This window comes from Parasteatoda tepidariorum, chromosome 9, assembly GCF_982258835.1.
Source record: "Parasteatoda tepidariorum strain Cologne lab strain chromosome 9, Ptep-v5.0, whole genome shotgun sequence".
In the NCBI taxonomy this organism is placed as follows: Eukaryota; Metazoa; Arthropoda; class Arachnida; order Araneae; family Theridiidae; genus Parasteatoda; species Parasteatoda tepidariorum.
In genome coordinates this window covers 16,734,012-16,752,450 of record NC_141763.1, presented here as the reverse complement: position 1 = coordinate 16,752,450, position 18,439 = coordinate 16,734,012, and the positions used below count along the sequence as shown (strand labels likewise).

At 31.1% G+C, this 18,439-nt stretch overlaps 1 long non-coding RNA gene across 1 annotated transcript; it reads left to right on the top strand.

Moving 5' to 3' along the window:
• The first annotated feature begins 317 nt into the window (after positions 1-317).
• On the top strand, positions 318-16,377 carry LOC147803349 (uncharacterized). The gene is made up of 3 exons (XR_015428856.1): positions 318-538; positions 10,837-10,874; positions 16,335-16,377. It is a non-coding gene; the product is annotated as an uncharacterized LOC147803349 (long non-coding RNA).
• Positions 16,378-18,439: the final 2,062 nt, after the last annotated feature.

Here is an 18,439-nt window from a genome sequence, read left to right as displayed (position 1 = left end):
GTGATACTATCACTTAAAAAACAACTTTGCCTAATGTATAGTATTATTTTAGAGTGTAAAATGATATACCTATTTCTGAAAATGACTTTTGAATGTTGAGAGGCAAAAATGCTTTCTTTTTTTCTTAGGTTATTTTATCTTTTCCAACTTTGTGAAAATGCTGACGCAATTTCAAAAGGTTAAGCTGAGGAAAAATATTTTAATTTTTTTTTCTGCAGCTGTCATGATCTGTGGCAAATATCAATGTAAGTAAACACATGACAATGGTCGTGTATTTAATCACTTCTCTGATTGGTATCTGGACTCACGTTTTTCTTTCACCTACAGGGGGAGATGTATTAATTTTTCAATAATATTGTTTCAACTGACATACTTAATAGCAATCACAGAATGTATTAAATTATAACATTTGTATAAATTCTGTTGTTTCTGAACGTATTTTCATTCCTTAAGCTTTTGATGATACCGAGCATGCATCTTTTAAAATTTCTGACGTCTTTGATTTTAGCTATGTTTCTAGCACTTACTTTATCCACGTGTAAGTACCCAAAATTAGGTTTTTTTTCTTTGTACAAATCATAATTATGTTGCTTAAAAGAATGTATAAAACTGAATTATTTCCTCTTTAACAAGTGTTGAGCTTGTTAGTTATGATCAAAATAAAAAAAAATAGAGCCAATTCTAAGATGTTAATCGTTTGTCAAATTAAAAAAAAACTTAAAGTAAGCGAGATAAAAAAAAGACATTCAATTCTTGACTGTTCAGAGTTTTGTAAAAGAGTAAAATTACTTCTCATTTGTTCCCTCGTATTAAGCGATTTTGTATACGGTAGGTTAATTTGTTTTCAAACAGATGATTATTTTTCGAATCAAGGTAATCAATGCTTGCGTCACGATTAACATATAGTCTAGTAATTACAGCAAAGAGAAAGTGCTTCTTGGGAAAAATTAGTACCCAAGAAATTTGCTGACAAGAAGCTTTGTTATTATGAATGATATCTGAAAACTCCCTTCATCTCCTTCGGACGCACTTCTGTCTTTTTTTTTCAGGGAAAAAGAGTGATTTAAAAGGGTTAATTGAACTTCTTTTACCGAGTCAAATTTAGCATGTTTTCCAATGTATAGTTTTAAGCTGAATCTCGAAACAATCGGACTAAAAGTTTAGAAGTTATAAGCGTTTTATGTATCTTGTACTTGCCTATTTACGCATTTCACAAAACTGCACAGACAGCTGAGGTATTTTCTGTGTACTTTTTCTCCTTTAATCGAATGAGACCAGTTGCACAAAGACAATATTTGGATTGTTTTCACTATTAAGATAATCTTATATCTTCTGAACTATTGGTTCAACCATTTCGAAATTAGTCGCATTACATGTGAAAAATTACATCGGAAAAAAATATCTTACTTACGCTGATAATTCCAGGATAGCAGGAAACCATAATTATGTGTCGAAAGCAGAAGCTATTGATCACATTAAAACTCTTGCAACTTTTGAACTATTTGTTCGATTGACTTGTGTATAGCCTCATTCAATTTAACGTTCTTACTTGTTTAAGTAACGATATGAGTTGTGTACTAGCATAATTTCGTATTGCAAGCGTTCACAACTTCTAAACTATAGATCCGATCGTCTTGAATCTCATTCAATTTAACGTTCTTACTTGTTTAGGTATCGATATGAGTTGTGTACTTACAGGGATGAGATTAACCAAAAGGCAAAAAAGCTGAATTTCCACGATAGTAAATTTTACACAAGCGCAACCCTTTAATAATAAATTGCAGACAGTTTAAGGTAATAAAAAATGTGTTGACATACAATTGTGTACTAATCTATTATTATATAAATGATTACATTGATACTTAACATTTAGTGAAAATAAAAATTACCAATTGAAAAAATAAAGCTGGAAAATTAATGTTTTCCTCAGTTCACATAAGAGACAATTATTACTTGAAAAACTACCTGTTTTAGCAAATTAAAACTACTGAGAATATACATAATTTCATTTCTTTTAATAACTACTGTTATGTGATTTATAGCAAATATATCAGTAATATTACTTTTTAAATTATATTGGAAAAAAAAACTTTAACAATGGACCGAATCATTGTGTTCATATTATAGTCTAATCTAACTAGAGCCCTTTGAAACATATCAATAACAGTGAAGTAGAAATATATAGTAACTCCTTAACATACAAAAATTGCTATCTTAGTTTGAAAAATTACATGACAATCAGCAACTGTTTAGATAATTGTTTTTTATTTGATAAGAATTTTGCATTTTATAGCATAAATAACAGCAATTATAAATAGAATTTTGATAATGAGTTAATTGACTTTTTTTCCAAAAAAAAAAAATATTTAAATTAAATCTTTTTTTAAGTGATTGCTTTTGTTTGCCATATCTTTTATGCTTGCTATATTTAGTCGTTAGTCCATCTTCAAACATCTTGTGACAAATCCTATTTTTTCTTCTTTGCAAGCACAGAATGTAAGCTTTGAATATATTCCCTTCCAGTTTCTCTGATGTTGTAACACTTACATATACACTAATAATCGTCGTTAGAAAAACAGTCACCTTTATAGTAACTAATTTTTAAAAAAAATTTATGTCTTACAAGAATCGCGATAGTTGATCTTAAAATTGCGTGAATATGAATAACAATTATGGATTTTGAAATCACATGAATATGAAACTAGATATACGATTTGGAAAATGAGAAAATACAAACTGGGATATAGAATTTTTAAAACGCGTAAATACAAATCACGATTCATAATTTTTAGATCACGTAAATACGAATCATGATGCGTAATTTTTAGATTGCATAAATAAGAATTATGAATTTTTAGAATGCGTGAATGTGAATCCCAATGCCTTATTATAAAATCACGTATAAATACGAAAATCAGTGTTTGATATTATAAACCGCATGAGCAAATCACGACATTGAATTTTAAACTTGCGTGAAAACGAATCGCTACATAGGTTTTTAAAAAGGCATAAATACGAATCACAATATCGGATTTTTAAATCTCGTAAATAAGAATCGCAACGTACAATATTCAAATCGTGTGAATAAGAATCGCAACACTCAAATATGAAAAGCTATGTTTGGTATTAAAATCGTGTGAATAAGAATCGAGATATTAGCAGATTCCAGGCTTGGGACCTCTAAAAGGCTTGTCAGGAGCAGCATCGTTTGAACCGCGAAAATCTGATCTATCTGGAGGGCGGGTAAAAAATTCGGAAAATCTTATCTGCTGCTTGAAAAAGGGGAGAAAATATCTAAAATAAATAAAAAATGAGAAAGGATTGGTAGCTATGTAGTTTGAATTTTCTGCTTCTCTTTGAAAATCAGGGAATTTTCTGAAAAAGCGGAATACTTATAAAAAAAGTGAAATGTTTAGAAAATTTTAAAAAAAGCTGAAATTTAAGAGATAAAAGTGAAAAAGCGGAAAAGCGGAAAATCGGAAAAATCTCATCCCTAGTACTAGCATAATTTCGTATAGCAAACGTTCACAACTTCTAAACTATAAATCCGATCGTCTCGAATCTCATTCAATTTAACGTTCTTACTTGTTTAGGTAACGATATGAGTTGTGTACTAGCATAATTTCGTATTGCAAACGTCCACAACTTCTAAACTATAAATCCGATCGTCTCGAATCTCATTCAATTTAACGCATGAACCCGAATTCTTTTTCAAAAGTAATTGGGGGAAATTTATCACATATATTTGAGAAATGAATTTGTGGGGGTTGACAAGTAAATGAAACAAACCAAACATATACATAAATTAAACAAAGTTTTAGAGAGATATTTGCTACCATTTTCTTAATTTTACTAAATTGTCTATTAATTGGCTTTCACTGTGGTCTGATCAGGACTTGTAAGAAACCGTGCGGAAGCTTTCAGATGCAGGAATATAGTGATGATTTGAGGGGAAGAACTGAGTTTTTTTTCCAAGTGATGCAGATTTTCAGACATATATTATCATGCTGAATTGAATGAGATTCGAGACGAACGGATTTATAGTTTAGAAGTTGTGAACGTTTGCAATACAAAAAAACTTCTAAACTATAAATCCGATCGACTCGAATCTCATTTAATTTAACGTTCTTACTTGTTTAGGTAACGATATGAGTTGTGTACTAGCATAATTTCGTATTGCAAACGTTCACAACTTCTAAACTATAAATCCGATCGACTCGAATCTCATTTAATTTAACGTTCTTACTTGTTTAGGTAACGATATGAGTTGTGTACTAGCATAATTTCGTATTGCAAACGTTCACAACTTCTAAACTATAAATCCGATCGACTCGAATCTCATTTAATTTAACGTTCTTACTTGTTTAGGTAACGATATGAGTTGTGTACTAGCATAATTTCGTATTGCAAACGTCCACAACTTCTAAACTATAAATCCGATCGTCTCGAATCTCATTCAATTTAACGTTCTTACTTGTTTAGGTAACGATATGAGTTGTGTACTAGCATAATTTCGTATTGCAAACGTTCACAACTTCTAAACTATAAATCCGATCGACTCGAATCTCATTTAATTTAACGTTCTTACTTGTTTAGGTAACGATATGAGTTGTGTACTAGCATAATTTCGTATTGCAAACGTCCACAACTTCTAAACTATAAATCCGATCGTCTCGAATCTCATTCAATTTAACGTTCTTACTTGTTTAGGTAACGATATGAGTTGTGTACTAGCATAATTTCGTATAGCAAACGTTCACAACTTCTAAACTATAAATCCGATCGTCTCGAATCTCATTTAATTTAACGTTCTTACTTGTTTAGGTAACGATATGAGTTGTGTACTAGCATAATTTAGTATTGCAAACGTTCACAACTTCTAAACTATAAATCCGATCGTCTCGAATCTCATTCAATTTAACGTTCTTACTTGTTTAGGTAACGATATGAGTTGTGTACTAGCATAATTTCGTATTGCAAACGTCCACAACTTCTAAACTATAAATCCGATCGTCTCGAATCTCATTCAATTTAACGTTCTTACTTGTTTGGGTAACGATATTAGTTGTATACTAGCATAATTTCGTATTGCAAACGTTCACAACTTCTAAACTATAAATCCGATCGACTCGAATCTCATTTAATTTAACGTTCTTACTTGTTTAGGTAACGATATGAGTTGTGTACTAGCATAATTTCGTATTGCAAACGTCCACAACTTCTAAACTATAAATCCGATCGTCTCGAATCTCATTCAATTTAACGTTCTTACTTGTTTAGGTAACGATATGAGTTGTGTACTAGCATAATTTCGTATAGCAAACGTTCACAACTTCTAAACTATAAATCCGATCGTCTCGAATCTCATTTAATTTAACGTTCTTACTTGTTTAGGTAACGATATGAGTTGTGTACTAGCATAATTTAGTATTGCAAACGTTCACAACTTCTAAACTATAAATCCGATCGTCTCGAATCTCATTCAATTTAACGTTCTTACTTGTTTGGGTAACGATATTAGTTGTATACTAGCATAATTTTGTATTGCAAACGTTCACAACTTCTAAACTATAAATCCGTTCGTCTCGAATCTCATTCAATTCAGCATGATAATATATGTCTGAAAATCTGCATCACTTGGAAAAAAAACTCAGTTCTTCCCCTCAAATCATCACTATATTCCTGCATCTGAAAGCTTCCGCACGGTTTCTTACAAGTCCTGATCAGACCACAGTGAAAGCCAATTAATAGACAATTTAGTAAAATTAAGAAAATGGTAGCAAATATCTCTCTAAAACTTTGTTTAATTTATGTATATGTTTGGTTTGTTTCATTTACTTGTCAACCCCCACAAATTCATTTCTCAAATATATGTGATAAATTTCCCCCAATTACTTTTGAAAAAGAATTCGGGTTCATGCGTACAACTGGTTACTCTTTTTAAATAGTCTGCGCAGACTACTTATGAAAAATCGTTTGGCGGCTTTCTGATGTAGGAGATGATGGCCAAGAAAAGTAAGTGAGGTGTTAGGTATTTAAAATTAGTGGGATTCCACCCCCTGTTCGCTACAGAAAATGTTCATACGCGAAGAAATAATTCAGTTAGAATGCGAAAAGACTGTGATAGAACAGCAAATAAGGTGGTTTCTGAATAACAATACTAACATCTAACAAACCGTTGACGTTTCATCGGTTTTCTTTTTTAAAAAATTACTACAACTGCTTGCAACACATTTTGAAATAAACTTAATATAAAACTAGCTGTTTCCAGCTTCTATGTTAGCTTATATCCAATTTTAACCTTGAAGATTATAAAATTTTATCTGTGACTGATTCAAGGCGGAAAGTCGATCCTCTCTTTATTATGGATATGTTTAAACATTTGACAAAAACACGAACTGCCACTATTTACAAACTATTTTTCAGATATCATTCAGAACGATAATCATATTTTAACACCATTTTAAAATATCTCTAACTACATGCCTCATTCTTTGAGAAATAGCTTTAAGGATGTTCTGTATTTACATCTGAATGACACGCAAATAAATTAAGCACATATATATATTTCAATTCAGTACGGTGCTTTTATTTATTTTTGCAGTAATATTTTTGGGCACTCTCATTTGAGTTGCACAAATAGAACTCTTCCAGTAAAAAATTCAAATTTTGCTAAAAATTTAAATATTTCTATTGTTTTTAATCCATAATTTTCGATAGTAGTTAATTTACAATTATATTTAAAGTTGCTTTCTAATTTACAATAATAAAATACTTTAATTTAGCGATTAACTGTACAAGCACTACTGAAAAACAGAGATACGTATTTTTTTATACTTAAATAAACAGAATCAGACATGGTATCAAAATTGGTTTTTACCAAAAGAAGTTAGTTGATATTGATTAATTTAAATAGAATGAATTCACTGAAAATTTTGAACAAAACATTCCTGTATTTGTAGACAAGCACGCAATTTATTCAATGAAGCGAAACTAAGTTTGGTAAACATGAAAACATACTTAAAATAATCATCAACTTGTTTACAATTAACTGTCCTATACTTAAAAGAATGTATTTTTCCCCATTTAAAGAAACTATGTCTTAAAAACAATATCAGTAGTATTTACGATCATTCAGAGTCAATATTGCGTGTATAAGAATGTCTATATACACACATAAAAAATATACTCTGGGTATATAAAATGCGTAACAGAAAATCTTATCATATAAATTTCTTCAAATCTACACACTGATGCTGGCATATTTATTATTATGGTGGATATTGTTTAAAATTATAAATATTCTTACTTTTAAAACTTTAATAAGTCTTAATTATGAGTACAATTACAATAGTTTCGTTAGCAATATGCATTTTCGGAATATGTAAGTTTTATAATTATAAATTAAACTATATGCCGTTTTGACTGTAAACATTAGAAACAATGTGTGATTTAAAATATCTAATAGTTTCAACGGGTTTCTCTCAAGATGTAATGAATGCTACTGAAATTTCGAATGGAAAATATGTGTGCAGTGGCTATGAAGGAATTTTTCTACAAACTTTATTACACTATCTGGGTTTAAGAGTGGAAATTATAAACTTTTATGATTATAAAGGCTCCAGATCTTCTGTAGATTTCGTTGACTATAAAATAGCACACATGGCAATTGGATTAATTCTTTTGAATTCCGAAAGATTTGCGAAAGCTTATATGAGTTTTCCTTATAACATTGTTCATGTTACATTTGCCGTAAAAAGATCTGTGCCATTATCGACAAGATTTGCATTTCTCTACCCATTTACTCTTAACACGTGGTTGGGATTCCTGTTTGCATTGTTATTACTTCCTATTGTTGGTGTACTCACGCTGGACATTAAAATAACTTATGCAAATATGTGCTTGCAGATGTTGAGCAGCCTATTAAAGCAAGGGTTTCAGTTTCCGATGACATATTTCAAGAGCAGAATGTTCTTCACTGCATTCTTTTTCTTCTCGTTGGTGGTCTCTTTCAGCTATTCTGCAGTTTTTTTCTCCTTTATGGTGAATCCCTTAAAAAACCCACCAGTGCGGAATTTTAAAGAATTGTCCGATGTCGTAAAAAAGGATAATCTGAAATTCTATGTTAGTGATTCGTATGCGCTCAAATATGCACTGAACCACTCCTCTTATGATTATGTTCGGAACTTATATAAAAGCGTTGAGAAAGCAAATTTTATAAATGAATATACGATAATAGATTACGATGAATCGTTTTCTAAAGGTTATGCATTTATTATGGAAGATATTTCCTTGGACTTGCAGTACGGATCGAACCCTGACCTTTTCGTGTCAGACGACAGAATTTCACCCAGTTTGATTGCAATATACATGGATAAAGACTTTTGCCTGAAGAATAAAGTTAATACTTTTATTTCGCGGATTTGGCAAAGTGGGATCTATCAAAAAATACTGAGAGACATTCAAATTCAAAAATATATTAAGGAACCAAAAAAACCTTCCGAGGATGATACCCAACCATTAAGACTACATGATATATCTGGTGTTATAATTATATTACTTTTCGGTTATGTTATATCATCACTTGTCTTAGTAATTGAGATAATTGTGAGTAAGTTTTAAAAAAAATGATGATACAATTCAGAAAGTAAGGATTTGTTTATAAATAAACAGAATGACAAAATGTATTATTATTATTATTGAAGATATTTTTTGAAGTTATACTTCTTATGCGACTTCCAACAAGGAAGCGTTAAACGTTTAACGCTACATTTTTATTGGCCGGGAAATCACGTGGTAGGATCCAGTTATCCCTCATTCATTTCCATATTGTTTTGGTTCTCACTAGCATAAAAATAATAAAAGTATTGTTTTTCTATAAATATATTTTTAGTTTGTTTTGATACACATATAATTTAATAGGATAGTAATTTTTATTTTCAAATTTAGTGGATAACAATTGTAAAAAATGAGTGAAAACGATCCCACGGACAATGCGACGGATTTAAGGTTATGTCAAGGTAGGTGTCTTGTGAATATCAATTGATTGTTTCTCTTCTGAAATTACATTATTACGCATTCACATACATTATTAATACAAATACATTTTTCAGGGCGAGACGATGAGGCAACCACAAGCACTTCCACTGGTTTCAGAGGTTGACGAGGGAAAAATGCACAATATTACCGTGATTACAGAGCACGGAAGCGAGCAGATCCTTCTACGACTGCTGATTCTTCTACAATTAACGTCGCAGGTTGCGAAGTTTAACTTCTTCCGCGCGGAGGGACTCCACGCACTATTTTTTTATAGTTTCGTTTTTCGCAAAAAAAATTCTTTTTTATAAAACTCGTACGTTTGTAAAAAGAAGGGAGAGATATAGAATCCTTTTCGTGTCGATAAAAAGTCACAAAAAATTATGACGCTTCCGTGCTCTGTAATAACGGTAATATTGTGCATTTTCAGTGGAAGTGCTTGTGGTGGCCTCATCGTCTCTCCATGGAAAATGTATTTGTATTAATAATGTATGTGAATGCGTCATAATGTAATTTCAAAAGAGAAAACCTAACAATCAATTGATATTCACAAGAGACGTACCTTGATATAACCTTAAATCCGTCGCATTGTCTGTGGGATTGTTTTCACTCATTTTTTACAATTGTTATCCACTAAATTTGAAAATTAAAAATAATATCCTATTAAATTATATGTGTATCAAATCAAACTAAAAAAATATTTATAGAAAAACAATACTTTTATTATTTTTATGCTAGTGAGAACCAAAACAATGTGGAAATGAATGAGGGAAAACTGGATCCTACCACGTGATTTCCCGGCCAATAAAAATTTATCGTTAAACGTTTAACGCAACCTTGTTGGAAGTCGCATAAGAAGTATAACTTCAACAAAACAAAAAAAAGTGCGTGAAGTCCCTCCGCGCGGAAGAAGTTAAACTGCGTAACCTGTGACGTTAATTGTAGAAGAATCAGCAGTCGTAGAAGGATCACTAGTTCTATTCAACGACTCTTTATTATTTTTATGTTAGTGAGAACCGAAACAATATGGAAATGAATGAGGGAAAACTGGATCCTACCACGTGATTTCCCGGCCAAAAATGTAGCGTTAAACGCTTAACGCTTTCTTGTTGGAAGTCGCATAAGAAGTATAACTTCAAAAATATTTATAGAAAAACAATACTTTTATGACTTTTATTATTTTTATGCTAGTGAGAACCGAAACAATATGGAAATGAATGAGGGAAAACTGGATCCTACCACGTGATTTCCCGGCCAATAAAAATGTAGCGTTAAACGTTTAACGCAACCTTGTTGGAAGTCGCATAAGAAGTATAACTTCAAAAAAACTTCTTAAAGTACATTAAAAATTGATAAAATTGTACAGGAACAATCGTAGGTGATAATGAAATGAAATCAACTCTTAATGAAAATACAATAAATTTTTTTGAAATCGATACAAAATGGTACAAAACTACGAATAATACTTCGAATAGTGACTAAAATCATTTTCGTTTATTTTATTTAATAATATTCGAAGTATTTTGAATCGGAAAGCATGCAGATTTTTACATACAGTTAGAAAAGTGTAATTTTAAAAGATACAAATTTTGAGCGAAATTGGTCGAATAGTTACTGAGCTATTAAATTTTTTAAAAAATAGATTATGTAAGATTCGATTACCCATTCGTCCGATTTCGTTTACTGAATCCCTTCATGCAAAAACTATGTTTCAACTGTAACACATTTACTGTTTTGTTTTAAATAATCTAGATAATACGTGGTGTAATTATTTCACACTTTTGATTTATTTGATTACAGGTACAAATGCTGGGTTTATGAAATCACATGGAGATATGGTAGTGCTTTTTTTTTAAATTCTTATTTCTAACTTGTTAAATAACTTATAATTTATTCACTTAGAAAGTATTAGGAAGCAGAAACCTCAACAGTTTAAACTACTCTTTTAAAAGGAAATTAACTAATATCAGCCATAATTAGTCTAAAATTTATTATCTGTTGATTGTAGTGCAACCATTGTTCGGTATCTTTAAAAATCTGTCAATTTTTTTAATACATTCAAATTGCAATATAGTAAAAAGTCGTGCGTAGAGTCTGTATTGTATGTATACTTTGAAAGAAGTCTATAGATTTACATTTTAAATAGAATAAATTAATGTTAATAATAATGAAATGTTAATTTTTACTCATAAACCTAAGAATATCGATATGAGTTTATTTAATTAATTTTAGTACTGTTTACTTTGGCCCCAGTATGGGTCCTCTTATAAGAACATGTACCGGGGGACCAATATTGGGATGTCAATATTTCGTAATATTGGACCTATGATGACCTACATAGGGTCTACATTGGCCAACATAGAACCTATATTGGTTAAATGATGCATATAAAATATCGGATGAATCGAAAAATTCTATATACGGCCAATATCAGAAAAATAACGATTCTTTGAACCCTTAATGAGCCAAGATTCATGAATAACGGCCCAAAGTTATTTTGCTGCTAAGGTAACTACAGCAACACATTTTTGTATTAATACGATTAAATATTTTCCATCGATAGTCTGTTTTTAAATTAAATTTATCATGTCTTTAGTTAAATATACATTACAGAAATGGTCGAGATCCAATGTTTAAAAATACTAATTGTGTGTTTATTTTGTGTTACTGTTTCACTTGTCACTGTTTTTTTATGTGTTCATATTTTTCTTAATAAATCTGTAGCAGATGCAATTGTTAGCATTAGAAATTAAAAGATGATTTTTATAACTATTTTATATTTTATAACCCCCGTTGAACAGCCGACCCAATTTTTGGGTTTACGACTACTAATGTTCAACTCCGTAGCCATGTAAATTTGAACCTAATCCAGAAGACAAGGCAACTCCTGGGTCAAGTATTGGGAGAAGTGCCTTCCGGGAGGACTTTTTGATGAAACTAACCCGAATTTGCGTTACATGGAGAGGAAGACCAAGAGAACCTCCCACGGTTACCCTGATGGTAAAGGGACTCTAACTCATGATCCATCTACCACTGAAGATATTTCACGTGAGCACTGTCAATTTTTTGATATAGTCGGTGCAAGCCGTGTGCGGATTTGTATCAACCAGCCATCGGTGGGATTCGAACCCGGTTCACCTCATTGAAAGGCGAACGCTCTTCAACCTACAGCTTTATTAACAACATCACTACTTACAGTCCCTGGCCAAATCATTAGACGTACTATAAGATTCTACGTAAAATCTTATCTACGTAAAATCTTAATTATCGGGTGATACTATACAGCTTTATTGTTTTTACGCGTCCGAAACCGGTTTGCACTTGTTTATGTTCGCGTATCAATTCGTTAACACTATAATGCAATACGTTAAAAATAAATACAAATGGGAAGCATATGAAAAATCTCCCGTATAAAAACCCATTACATGTATGTTTAAATATAAAAGTATTGCATACAGACTCGTGCAAAACATGTAATTATTAAAACTCTACTGTGAGTCTAATAATTTGATCTAATTATTAAAATATATTAATATAATACCTGATATAATAAATATTCTATATTTATATAATATATCCTCTAATTTATCCTATTGTTGAATGTAACCAATTGATGCACGAACGTAAACAAGTGCAAACAGGTTTCAGTGGCGTAAAAACAACAAAGCTGTATAGTCAGTCTAATAATTTGGCCAAGCACTGTAGTTATAGGACAATTGCATGAGTATACTTATACAATATAGCTAAAATATAGAGGTTACAATAATAATATAGAGATTGCACTACAGTAATAAACTACACTCAGACACATTGTTTTTATAGTATATATAAGTGTTATTAACCGTTATTTAAATGTACAGTTCAATTTATAATCACTAATGCTTTGGAATAATTGTTATTTACATTATTCTGAAAATGATTGTTTCAATTTTATTTGCAGTATAAGCAGTTTAAAATTATATTAAATACCATAAAATTTAATGAGTATCATAACTAATAAGTATCATAAACAACCATCTCTCCGATATCTTAGTAACATAATAGTTAAATTTTATTTTAATAACAAAAGCACTTTCGTTGATACAGTACAGTGCTACTTTGTTCACTAAGATTCCGTTCGAGTGATACAGTCGGTGTATTTGAAAGATTTCTTTAATTCTAAAATTTAATACTTACTTGTATGTAGAAAAAAGCTTTTTTTCCATTGATACAGTAAAGTGCTACTTTGTTCACTAAGATCCCGTTCGAGTGATACAGTCGGTGTATTTGAAAGATTTCTTTAATTCTAAAATTTAATACTTACTTGTATGTAGAAAAAAGCTTTTTTTCCATTGATACAGTAAAGTGCTACTTTGTTCACTAAGATTCCGTTCGAGTGATACAGTCGGTGTATTTGAAAGATTTCTTTAATTCTAAAATTTAATACTTACTTGTATGTAGAAAAAAGCTTTTTTTCCATTGATACAGTAAAGTGCTACTTTGTTCACTAAGATCCCGTTCGAGTGATACAGTCGGTGTATTTGAAAGATTTCTTTAATTCTAAAATTTAATACTTACTTGTATGTAGAAAAAAGCTTTTTTTCCATTGATACAGTAAAGTGCTACTTTGTTCACTAAGATTCCGTTCGAGTGATACAGTCGGTGTATTTGAAAGATTTCTTTAATTCTAAAATTTAATACTTACTTGTATGTAGAAAAAAGCTTTTTTTCCATTGATACAGTAAAGTGTTACTTTGTTCAATAAGATCCCGTTCGAGTGATACAGTCGGTGTATTTGAAAGATTTCTTTAATTCTAAAATTTAATACTTACTTGTATGTAGAAAAAAGCTTTTTTTCCATTGATACAGTAAAGTGTTACTTTGTTCAATAAGATCCCGTTCGAGTGATACAGTCGGTGTATTTGAAAGATTTCTTTAATTCTAAAATTTAATACTTACTTGTATGTAGAAAAAAGCTTTTTTTTTTAACAAAACACTAAAAATAAATTGCATTCAACAGGATTTTAACTACAACATAACAATATGCTGCAACATTTATAAATTCCAGTCCATGATTTTTAGCATCTATATGATAAAAATTACATGTATGATTAAAATTATAAAAAGGACAACTATGATCAAAATGACATGTTTCTGGTAAAGATAAACTTTAAAATGTAATCTAAATTAAAGAAAGAAGGTTACTCAGCAGTATCTTGCAACCTTCAGATAGATGGAGAGAGGTGGCCAATAAAATCTGTGTGTATGTGGTCAAATTGGACGTCATGTTGGGCAAATGTGCCTGTAGGAGCATTTGTATGCTTAAATAAGACAGTTATGTACCATAGATTTTACAGTGTTTCGACATTTATGAACTGAACTTTTTGTGATACTTGCATATATCGCCTTAAACGCTTAGGTGTTTCAGCTGAGAATGAATTCTAGATCTAGAACGACTTCTAGAGCGTCTCTGAAGGGCGTCTCTGAAGAGCGTCTTGTAACAGTTCTGATTTTGCGGTTGAAGAACTTTTAGAACAGATGACACTGCTGCGAAGGTGAAATATCCAAAGTTTTATCAGCAATTTCAACAGCCTTCGTTGGCGCGGGATCTTGACTAGATCCTGAAATAGATTTTGACTAGATCCACGTCGCATTGAAACAAAGATATCCGAAGCAAATCTAATTATTGTGCTTTGTTCGCTGGTGTCTCCACTGTGGGGTGTTGAGTGTGGTGCACACGTGTTCTCAATAAATTCACAACGATGTAAAAATTCACCGTAATTACCACTGACACAAGTTAACAGACAACATGCATATTATGCGTGCGTGACGCTCCTTTAATAGGGAATTCCTAAGTGATGTAAGCAGAAATGAAAGTTGATGTTAAGATAGCGATTTGATTAGGAAGATTATCGATTCGCTACATCTTTAGTTTAATTCTTACTGAATCTTAAAAAATTATTTAACATTTAGAATTGCGAATGTAAATTTTCAGAATAGTTTACTCTTATAATTTAGTTTTGTTGAATAGCGTTACTTAAATTATAATGAATATTTCTGTTTCAATTTTTTCTTAACTTTTGGATTTCATACATTATACGAGAGAAATTTATGTACCATTCCGTTTCAGGAAGTTGTTGCCAAACTATTATTGACGCATGTTTAGTTACTTATGGAAATAGGTACTGCTGTGGTATTAGATACCTAATAAACTAAAATTGGTTATTTGTCTTTACAAGCCGCGTAAGTTAGAGGTTTCCCAGATTGCATACGTTTCATATTTTTAAACTTCGCTTTAAAAAGAGAATCAGCATACAAAGCTAGAATTAAATATAAAAGCGTTTAATGAGCGAGCGAAGACAGCACAGTTTGAAAAGCAACCCGACAGTTACTGCTAATATATTACTGCGAGTTGCAGGCCTGCCAACTACGCTTATTTGTAAAATATTTTATAGAGTGGTAGACTTTTGAAAACCAAAACTTTGAAACTATTGCAACAACATTTTAAAAGCCTCATCACGAAAGATCTGGAGTAAAAAGTGGCGTTGCATATAAACTTTTAAATCTTTTATATGTAACGGTGCGTAAAATAAGTTTAAATGAATAAAACATAAATATGGTGTGACGCTTCTTAGGCAAAGAGAGAGACTTACCAAGTTTATACAATGGTTTACTTCTGCCTAGAGTAGACTCGCTTTGATTGCTCTCCTAACCCTTTCCTTCCAGCTGCTTTAACATCATTATTTTTTGCGTCGTCAAAAGTTACAAATTTGTGGTAACGTCAAGTTTTAGTTATTGAGTCCAATAGTTATTGGTGTTTTCGTTTTAGTCCCATGAAATTGTAATATTTTAACCTAATTGTTTATTTGAATGACGCTATCCGTATTTAAGTTACTATTTGCCGATGGAGATTTCCCACGGTAGTATTATTTACTCGAAAACTTCGAGGTGTTCTAGAAATCTAATCTTAGCCCTTTCTTGTGATTTTAATTTTGAGTGACGATAAGCGTCACAATGGTTACCCCACTAAAATAAATTTTTACAAGAGGTGTAGAAATTTGGCAGCCCTAAGATTAGCAACCGACTAACAGCCACCACATAGACTGTTGACCTTAAAATTCCTACCACAATTATCAAAATAAACAGGATCAAAAGAAAAATAAGGATTGGCAACCGAAGCGAGCAGGGAGTATGTGTGTGCTCTCTGTTAATTCTTCTCATTCCATGAATAGTTAAAACAGTTTAATTTTATGTAAGACCATTTTACCCTACTAGATATCATGCATAGTATTAAGAGAATTTTTTTCTTCTATTTACAGGCGAAAGTAGAAAAGGCGATTGAAAATTGGGGTATAAAGGTTTAGTATCATTTAACGTTTTTGTTAATTTGCTTCTCCTTTTATTCGGGCAGGGCTGATTGTGCTCCGGAAAAAATCCGGATTTTTCAGAAGTCCGAGAAGTCGTTTCAGTTCCGGAGATCGAAGGTCCAGACGTTTCAAAAAATCATTAATCACAGAAGTTTCCGGAAATCAAATTTTCAAAGGTGGAACTTAAAAACACAGTTTATTTTATTTGTTTGTAAAGGAGAGCCAGAGTGATACTTTATAAGCTTATATTCATGATTAATATTAATTTTTTATCAGTAAATAGTTGTTATAATCACAAACTCAAGAAAGAAAGACATATTTGTAAATTTTTATTACTTCTCCAGGTCATTTGAGGTATGTGTAAAATTTTAAATACATTTTAAGTAAACTAAGAAATATTGAGAAAAAGGAAAAAAACCTTGTATAAGTTTTCTTTCTAATTATTCAATGTTAACTGTTTTTTTTTTAAAAAAAAAAACTCAAGAAATTTTTCCGGAATTTTGACTTGGGCTCACAATCACCCCTGTTCGGGTGATCCCTTTAGTGTAACGGTTAACAGTTAATTATTTTGAAGTTTGTGTCGTAAGAACCAGAAATAGGTTTTATATTGCCATGAGCGTCGTCTGAGTTTAAATAACAATTTTTTTTTGCTTCAAAAACTAAACCAACTCTACATAAAAGTGGGGTGTAAAACATTCATCTTTCTTTTTTTTCTTCTTCTTCAATTTGTTATTCTTTTAAGGGAGAAACTTTTCTGTGTGTGTGTTCATTAAAAATGGTGAAATTTTAAAAAAAATAGTAAAATCTCTTGTGCAACTGTTTTGCACTTGATTTGGGTAATTCCATTAAAACATAGATGCCAACTTGCTCCTCACAGCGGATAAATATTTTCAAGTGGTAGTTTTTTTAATCTGATTCCTGTTTTAGTAAATTTGATGTAGAGGAATTTTACTCACCACTACTTCTAAGTAATTCAAAGACTTATTTAAAACGCCACTTTAATACGGTTAAAACGCGTTGAACCCTTTAAAAAATGAGCAAAATTAATTAAAAATATGAACATTTTAGTTTCTAGTTTTCTACCTTTTTTTTTAAAAAAACACTTTGTCCAATCCCGAGTATTTGGCATCTTTGTTAAAATAACACTTTTGCACAAACATAATTATTTTCTTATGTTGCTATTTTAGTAGAACTAAAAAGATGTCCCTTATGCAGAAAAAGAAAATATTTTTCCGATCAAATAATATCTTTCGTCTTCACGTTGTGCTCTAATTTCTGAAGAAAATTTTTTCATTTTTCCAAATTTTTTCAAAAATGCATCAAATATGACAAATAACTGTGTTATAAGAACCATTTAGTATGGTATTGTCTCGTGCTAATAACTTTACTGAAAAAAAGTGATTTTGTTATGAGTTGAGAAGTTAAACAGGTTTTTTTTGTAGAAAAAGTACCTTTTTTGATTAGTACCTGTTTCCACGGCTGTCAGTTGTATCTAGATATGTGAGGTATAGTAACACCCCATATGTATTTTTTTCCGTTTAATTAAATGAGATGAGTACTTACAAAGAGTGTTATTCGCTAATCAGAATTAAATTTTTAACAGATAGGTTCTAAGATCGTGTATAGATTTTTTTGAACGATTTCGAAGTATTTATTAAGTTATAAATTATTAAAAAATTTTCAAATTTTTCTATGGATAAGAATTGTATATGATACCCTTAGACTAAGACTAGTGCTATGAAATTGTATCATTCGATTTATCTGGAAAACATAGAATACAGAAAACTATCAACTGTGAACACTACAGTCAGATAACATAATTAGAGCTGTAGTGGCTCAGGGGATAGAGCGTCCGACTTCAATGAGGTGAAACAGGTTCGAATCCCAGCAATGGCTGCTCGATACGAATTCCGCAGCCGGGTCGAACCGACCACAGTGCTGACGTAAAATATCCTCATTATGGGTTAGACTTCCCTTACCGTCAAGCTAATCGTGGGATGTTTTCCTCTTCATGTAACGCAAATGCGAGTTAGTGCCATCAATAAGTCCTACACGAA